Source organism: Mya arenaria, chromosome 2, assembly GCF_026914265.1.
Source record: "Mya arenaria isolate MELC-2E11 chromosome 2, ASM2691426v1".
Taxonomy (NCBI): Eukaryota; Metazoa; Mollusca; class Bivalvia; order Myida; family Myidae; genus Mya; species Mya arenaria.
The window spans coordinates 70,464,301-70,472,058 of NC_069123.1; the positions used below are offsets into that span (position 1 = coordinate 70,464,301).

A 7,758-nucleotide genomic window follows, 5' to 3' on the forward strand; every position below is an offset into this window, starting at 1 on the left:
GTTTGCGTAAAAGCCTTTTCTAGCATGGTAAGGCGAATGGAAATTACGAAAAATATTAACAAAAGAAATTGAACATAAAAATAAGATAGAAAAAGTCCACGAAAAATAGTGATATGGTGCTGACCTGATTCGAACTTACACCAAACGATACAAAAGGGAACGTCACTGGTAACGTGCGCGTAACCACTGGGCTATCTGAACACACAGCATTGCAATGACATAGAATTGACCAAAACAAGCAGTTTGCCACCAAAGGTATATCCCAGATTGACTATTAAAAGATCGGACACAAAGGATTTGGACGATCTCAAATGCAAGGGTGATAAGCGTTTTTTACGTCATCAAATTTACGGATCTCCGTCATTTTCTCGAAACATTCGGTAGTCTCAATGACGCAAATTGCAGCGACTGTTAGTTGGAGCCAAGGCTTGATTCTGCTAAAACCTTTTTCTCCACAAGTGCATTTCAATTTCATCAACATCGAAAACCTGTTTTTCCGAGCCCTGTTTTTTGAATGGTTGGGCCGTGTTACTATTTATAGAGACCGGAACACGCATGCCAGACGCATAAAACAGTTATGCAAATATTGTCGGCAAGAAATAGTATGTTTCCTTTTTTATTTAAACTGGCAAATGTGCACATCACTTTATCACTGTGACTTATGCATGTAAGCAGGCACGCTGCAGTTTTGAATGCATACATAATATATTATATTACCGTGTCTTCCCACACAGGCAGGATTGCCTGCAAAACATTTTAACGGGACTAGACACGAGATGGTCTAAAACTTGGCAAACACATTCTTTATTTTAGAAAACAAGCCTAGAATTATCAATACGAGTTAGTACGAGGCGGACAGTACATCATTTACCTGATTTAAATACTATTTTCTTGCTGCCTCAGCTGAGTTATCTGTTTGGAAATAGCGCAAAGTGATTTCCCAATTTATAGTTTGTATACTAAGAATGTGAAGGTCAGGTGGTTAGTAGGCTCAAGACCACAGTTATCTGCCCCCCGTTGACCAAGATCCGGATGTGAATACAGAAACAAAGAGTGCTTGTGTTCAAGTATCAATATTTTATTAAAATTGAATGAAAAAGAAGCAAAAAATGTTCTTTTTGCAGAGAACTTGACTGAATTTGACACTCTATTGCAGAAATTGATAGTTTTCAATGTAAATATTGGAAAAATCATAGCTTGTGGAAGTCTGAAAATTAGTTGTTTGTAGCCGATTGACTCCCTGGCGGAAGGGTTATGTATTTGAACTCAATTTTGACAGTCGGGTCAATGGTCAACATGGTGTTTTCTTGTGATTATATTTTGTGTCTTGAATTGTTCTAGAGATGCCATGTCCTTGTTTTTCAATTGGGGTGTGTATAAAGTCAATAGCCAGGTTAGTGTCTATATGAAACATATAGTAAAAATAACTGTGGTCTCACGCCTGATATAGAGGAAGCTTTTGGAGGGGTGGCCTATTTTAAATTGTTATAAATTCTTAATTTATACAGCTATCTGGTTGAAATTTGGCCAGTTGACAGTGCTTAGCCATAGAATATTGGTGTTTGAGTATGAAATGTGAAAATCTTATTGTAATAGGGTAGTTTTTCTTATGACCACGACTATATTAACGGTCTAACTCAGCAGTTAGGGTTCAGTGTAGTTGATTAACACGTCGGAAGTCTTTAGGGGCTTTTATTACATGTATTATAAATCCACAGCTCTGAAAGTATATAAACATCAACTTAAGCATATCACACAAGAGTTAACAATTAATTCAGTATATTTTCTATAATACTTTGAGAAGCAATATTCCTCATAATTAATACTATTTTCTAGCGGCCATACTATTACATAATATAATCATATTAAAACAATACATACATCATATACAAAACAGGTACAAACATATTTCACATCACATTACATATAATCTAACTCACCAGCTGTAGGCCAAACTGCCTTTATATTCTCCCTGACACATACATTCAACTGGTGCCGCAATTCTAAAATAAGTGGATTTATTAATATTACTTATAATATTAACATGCAAGATTGAATCACTATCTTGACCTTTTAGAAATATTATAACTATCATATTTCCAACTTACTAAATACTTAGATACAACTGCTCAAATGTAATTAAAACAATTACACTTCTTAATAAACAATATTCTAGAAATACTAGGTTCTAGAAGTATAACTAATAGACTAACCTTCAATATCTTTTCCCGCCAATTCCAACAATTACAGACAAAGTAAAATATGATGTGTTCGCCTTGAAAACAAAGAACCGAATGATCCAGTGTTCCCACCAAAAATGTCAATTTAGGGATTATAGTCACAGATGACCACACAGCAATTATATTTTAAAATTACTAAGAAAGACAACTCTGTACATAACATCAAAGCTGATTTGCTTGTTTTCTCCCTTGCATTACATCAAACTCAAAAATAAAATATAATAATTATGAAACTTGAACTTTGTTACATTATGTTACATAATATAAATTAATAATATATAATTTTCTTATATATTTTTGACATTTTAAAAAAAAACTACTTTCACTTTCAATTTAATGTTTGGAAATAGTTCCAAATGATGGTAACTAATGAATGAAAGCCTCACTTTCAATTCCAAAGTATAAATGGAGGGATTTTTTTAACATAGGAAGCAGACCCAGGAGGAACTGTCTGTTGAAGACCCCCCCCCCCCCACCAAGCTGCCCACCAGAGGCCAAGCTGTACTTGGTGTTTGCCAACATGCTGTAATTTGTAAGTACTTCAAGATAATATATTAGAAAATGGTATCCAAACTGAAGTACAAAGTGAGACAGTTTGGTCATAAAAGCCCATTGAGACTGTTTGTTCCATTCCTAAATGAATTTCTTTCATGTTGTCAATCATTTCTGATGTGGCTTTGATAATAATATTATTTTCTAATGAAACTGCTGACTTGTATCAGTCTTTTGTCTGTATTGTGCATCTATTCACACATTTTGTTTGCTCTTTTAAGCAAACATTACAATAATTGCAAATTCTATAAGCAATTAAACAAAACTTACTGCACATAGGATGCAGAATGATGTTTTATTTAGTGTGCATATGATTTTCAGCTTATGGACAAGAAAACATATACTTTAACAATCACAGCAACACAATGAGATCCCAATTTTAAAGAAATAATGCCACCTTTCATTAATTCATTAATTCATTCTATCAATCATTCATATATATATTCATTAATTCATTCATTTATTCAATTTATTCATTGAAAAACTTGACATTTCTCAAGGCAAAATAAATAAAAAGTGAGCAGCTTTCATAAAGAATAGAGCCCTTTCCCTTAATGCATTAAAAAACACAACCTTAATACAGTATAAATGTTTTAAAAACCCTAATTTATTGCTTATTTTAATAGCCAGCCTGGTTGCTGTAGCCACAGAGGAATTTTCAAGGACAAGAACCAGTGCTGGTAAAACTGTGGTCTCTGTGGTTTTCCATACCGGCTCTCGGCAAGGATTTTCAAGAAAGGAATACCATCTCCAAGTAAGAAGAAATTCTAAGCATGTCTGGTTTGAATGCTTGCAAAATGCATCTGGGTACTCAATAAGATGAGGTTTACCTTTGAGTTGTTAAAAACTGATTGCAAAATGTCCAAAAGACTATATATTCTATTAAATTTGTCCTGAAAATCTTTGAATTCATGAACTTTTCTGCATATTTATCACATTTATGACTATATTAAAGGTTGTGTATGCCTCAAATGAGTGTTTACAGGCCTTTTTCAAACTTTAACAGTAGTGGCAGATAGTTTTATTTGTGTAAAACATTGCTTTTGTGTCTTGCTTGCAGATCATGATGTGCCAATAAGCTCCAGTTAGCTGCGGCCTTTTCCCCAGGCGGTAGTCCTGCAATCTGAATCCAGGAGATGCAGCTCTGAATCCAATATTTCAGAAGAATGAAGATGTTAGTCAACTCTGTAGTGCTTGTTTGTGTGTAAATGATTCCAATGAGTGAGATTTATAGCAAATCAGGTGTAAATAAGCATCTTATAGACAATAGTGAAGTGCTGTACTCTGAATTTAATGCCAAATCTAGCCTTCAAAACAGATTCTTAAAGTAAAATTTTTTTAAAAATGGGCATAATAATGCTATCTCTGCATTTTCTACATCATGTAGCCACCTCATACATGAAAACACTAGCAGTTGTCATGAATCTTTAAGTTTTGGTGTGTTTTTTGCCATTTCCTTTGTTGCGCCATTTGTCCCGGAAGCCAACAATTTGGCATATAGTGTTGTTTAGACTGTCTATTAACACATTATCACTAAATTTCTTGTGTTAAACTGAACAGTTCTGTTACCTTTGTATATAAGTGGACCAGAAAAGCAAAATTTTGACAAGTTGAGGCATTTCAGTTGGGCTCTATGTCATTTTTTATATAAAACACTAAGCCGATGAAGTGGAAAAACTTTATTTTGCTTAGAAAAAATCTTAAAAGAGTAGGCAGGCCAGTTTTGTGGTGCTGTTCTATAGACACCATTAAAAGCTACAAGGAAAACTTTACTTGCTCAAATTATTCCAATGCATAAGGAAATAATGGCTCTTCAAAGGTTTGCGGCTTAACATTTGAGGGAAATGGCTGTTTCTGCTTTTTATGAAAATACCACAGGTGCTAATACTTGTCTCATTCATTTAGTGTTTGATATATCATTGCCAAACTTTCAGTATGTGTTGCATATAGCCTGAAGCTGAACTATAGGAGTTTTGAAGTCTGTTTCTGAAAAAATGTTGCTTAAATAGGCTCAAGACCACAGTTATCTGCCCCCCGTTGACCAAGATCCGGATGTGAATACAGAAACAAAGAGTGCTTGTGTTCAAGTATCAATATTTTATTAAAATTGAATGAAAAAGAAGCAAAAAATGTTCTTTTTGCAGAGAACTTGACTGAATTTGACACTCTATTGCAGAAATTGATAGTTTTCAATGTAAATATTGGAAAAATCATAGCTTGTGGAAGTCTGAAAATTAGTTGTTTGTAGCCGATTGACTCCCTGGCGGAAGGGTTATGTATTTGAACTCAATTTTGACAGTCGGGTCAATGGTCAACATGGTGTTTTCTTGTGATTATATTTTGTGTCTTGAATTGTTCTAGAGATGCCATGTCCTTGTTTTTCAATTGGGGTGTGTATAAAGTCAATAGCCAGGTTAGTGTCTATATGAAACATATAGTAAAAATAACTGTGGTCTCACGCCTGATATAGAGGAAGCTTTTGGAGGGGTGGCCTATTTTAAATTGTTATAAATTCTTAATTTATACAGCTATCTGGTTGAAATTTGGCCAGTTGACAGTGCTTAGCCATAGAATATTGGTGTTTGAGTATGAAATGTGAAAATCTTATTGTAATAGGGTAGTTTTTCTTATGACCACGACTATATTAACGGTCTAACTCAGCAGTTAGGGTTCAGTGTAGTTGATTAACACGTCGGAAGTCTTTAGGGGCTTTTATTACATGTATTATAAATCCACAGCTCTGAAAGTATATAAACATCAACTTAAGCATATCACACAAGAGTTAACAATTAATTCAGTATATTTTCTATAATACTTTGAGAAGCAATATTCCTCATAATTAATACTATTTTCTAGCGGCCATACTATTACATAATATAATCATATTAAAACAATACATACATCATATACAAAACAGGTACAAACATATTTCACATCACATTACATATAATCTAACTCACCAGCTGTAGGCCAAACTGCCTTTATATTCTCCCTGACACATACATTCAACTGGTGCCGCAATTCTAAAATAAGTGGATTTATTAATATTACTTATAATATTAACATGCAAGATTGAATCACTATCTTGACCTTTTAGAAATATTATAACTATCATATTTCCAACTTACTAAATACTTAGATACAACTGCTCAAATGTAATTAAAACAATTACACTTCTTAATAAACAATATTCTAGAAATACTAGGTTCTAGAAGTATAACTAATAGACTAACCTTCAATATCTTTTCCCGCCAATTCCAACAATTACAGACAAAGTAAAATATGATGTGTTCGCCTTGAAAACAAAGAACCGAATGATCCAGTGTTCCCACCAAAAATGTCAATTTAGGGATTATAGTCACAGATGACCACACAGCAATTATATTTTAAAATTACTAAGAAAGACAACTCTGTACATAACATCAAAGCTGATTTGCTTGTTTTCTCCCTTGCATTACATCAAACTCAAAAATAAAATATAATAATTATGAAACTTGAACTTTGTTACATTATGTTACATAATATAAATTAATAATATATAATTTTCTTATATATTTTTGACATTTTAAAAAAAAACTACTTTCACTTTCAATTTAATGTTTGGAAATAGTTCCAAATGATGGTAACTAATGAATGAAAGCCTCACTTTCAATTCCAAAGTATAAATGGAGGGATTTTTTTAACATAGGAAGCAGACCCAGGAGGAACTGTCTGTTGAAGACCCCCCCCCCCACCAAGCTGCCCACCAGAGGCCAAGCTGTACTTGGTGTTTGCCAACATGCTGTAATTTGTAAGTACTTCAAGATAATATATTAGAAAATGGTATCCAAACTGAAGTACAAAGTGAGACAGTTTGGTCATAAAAGCCCATTGAGACTGTTTGTTCCATTCCTAAATGAATTTCTTTCATGTTGTCAATCATTTCTGATGTGGCTTTGATAATAATATTATTTTCTAATGAAACTGCTGACTTGTATCAGTCTTTTGTCTGTATTGTGCATCTATTCACACATTTTGTTTGCTCTTTTAAGCAAACATTACAATAATTGCAAATTCTATAAGCAATTAAACAAAACTTACTGCACATAGGATGCAGAATGATGTTTTATTTAGTGTGCATATGATTTTCAGCTTATGGACAAGAAAACATATACTTTAACAATCACAGCAACACAATGAGATCCCAATTTTAAAGAAATAATGCCACCTTTCATTAATTCATTAATTCATTCTATCAATCATTCATATATATATTCATTAATTCATTCATTTATTCAATTTATTCATTGAAAAACTTGACATTTCTCAAGGCAAAATAAATAAAAAGTGAGCAGCTTTCATAAAGAATAGAGCCCTTTCCCTTAATGCATTAAAAAACACAACCTTAATACAGTATAAATGTTTTAAAAACCCTAATTTATTGCTTATTTTAATAGCCAGCCTGGTTGCTGTAGCCACAGAGGAATTTTCAAGGACAAGAACCAGTGCTGGTAAAACTGTGGTCTCTGTGGTTTTCCATACCGGCTCTCGGCAAGGATTTTCAAGAAAGGAATACCATCTCCAAGTAAGAAGAAATTCTAAGCATGTCTGGTTTGAATGCTTGCAAAATGCATCTGGGTACTCAATAAGATGAGGTTTACCTTTGAGTTGTTAAAAACTGATTGCAAAATGTCCAAAAGACTATATATTCTATTAAATTTGTCCTGAAAATCTTTGAATTCATGAACTTTTCTGCATATTTATCACATTTATGACTATATTAAAGGTTGTGTATGCCTCAAATGAGTGTTTACAGGCCTTTTTCAAACTTTAACAGTAGTGGCAGATAGTTTTATTTGTGTAAAACATTGCTTTTGTGTCTTGCTTGCAGATCATGATGTGCCAATAAGCTCCAGTTAGCTGCGGCCTTTTCCCCAGGCGGTAGTCCTGCAATCTGAATCCAGGAGATGCAGCTCTGAATCCAATA

At 33.4% G+C, this 7,758-nt stretch overlaps 1 long non-coding RNA gene across 1 annotated transcript; it reads left to right on the forward strand.

Moving 5' to 3' along the window:
• The first annotated feature begins 3,849 nt into the window (after positions 1 to 3,849).
• Positions 3,850 to 7,356, forward strand: LOC128242369 (uncharacterized). The gene is made up of 3 exons (XR_008262597.1): positions 3,850 to 3,966; positions 6,481 to 6,582; positions 7,229 to 7,356. It is a non-coding gene; the product is annotated as an uncharacterized LOC128242369 (long non-coding RNA).
• The last annotated feature ends 402 nt before the right edge of the window (positions 7,357 to 7,758 follow it).